This window comes from Gallinula chloropus (assembly GCF_964237585.1).
Source record: "Gallinula chloropus genome assembly, chromosome: 2".
In the NCBI taxonomy this organism is placed as follows: Eukaryota; Metazoa; Chordata; class Aves; order Gruiformes; family Rallidae; genus Gallinula; species Gallinula chloropus.
This window is the reverse complement of record NC_140086.1, coordinates 62,438,940-62,439,845: the sequence shown is the minus strand read 5'-3', so window position 1 is coordinate 62,439,845 and position 906 is coordinate 62,438,940.

The window sequence follows — 906 nt, the reverse complement described above, 5'->3', positions numbered from 1 at the left end:
CTGTTTACAAGGACAAAGAATAATAGTTTTAACCTGAAGGAGGGCAGATTTAGATTAGCTATGAGGAAGAACTTCCCTGTGAGGATGGTGTGGCATTGGCACAGGCTGCTCAGAGAAGCTGTGGTTGCCCCCTCACTGGCAGTGTTCACGGCCAGGTTGGATGGGGCTTTGGGCAACCTGGTCTAGCGGAGAGTGTCCCTGCTTATGGCAGGGGATTGGAAGGAGATGGGCTTTGAGGTCCCTCCCAACCCAAACCATTCTGTGGTTCTATATTAATAAAAGCATTGATACACATCTTGCCTGGTAACTGAACACTTTCCTGCAGAGTTTCTAGTGGCTTAGCAGGGGAAAATTTGAAACAAGACTAAAAATGTCTTTCAAACATGGTTCTGTTGCACAGTATTTTTGAGCCTTGTCAGTTTTTGAGAGTTTCAAGGTACTGTTTTATTTGATATCTTTTAATAGCCTAGGGAATTTGAATTGCTTGAAAATGTCTCTAGAGTAATATTGCACAACAGAAGATTCATCAGTGATTTTGACCTGCTGCAGGGGCCTGTCTGGATCTTGATTATGGGGGCCTCAGTGGTGTAACCGTAACAGTAATCTATGTCGGATTGAAACTGGTTTTGTGGTGCAGCCCTATTCCATTCTGAATGCTGTGAGCAATTAATCATAGGAGAGACATCTAGGAGTTTAAATCTGGCATCTTTTTGAAGTCAGGTATTTAATTTCATGATAATTCTTCAAATGTGTGAACCGGTAATAATGAGTTACCAGGTGATGTATTCCCTGAATCTCAGTAGAGATGTGGTGTCTAGGTCTGCACAGTGGGCATATTTCTTCATTTTGTGATGATGTGACTCCTAACAGCTTTCTATTTTTAGAAATAGCCCAGGAAGCTTTGCT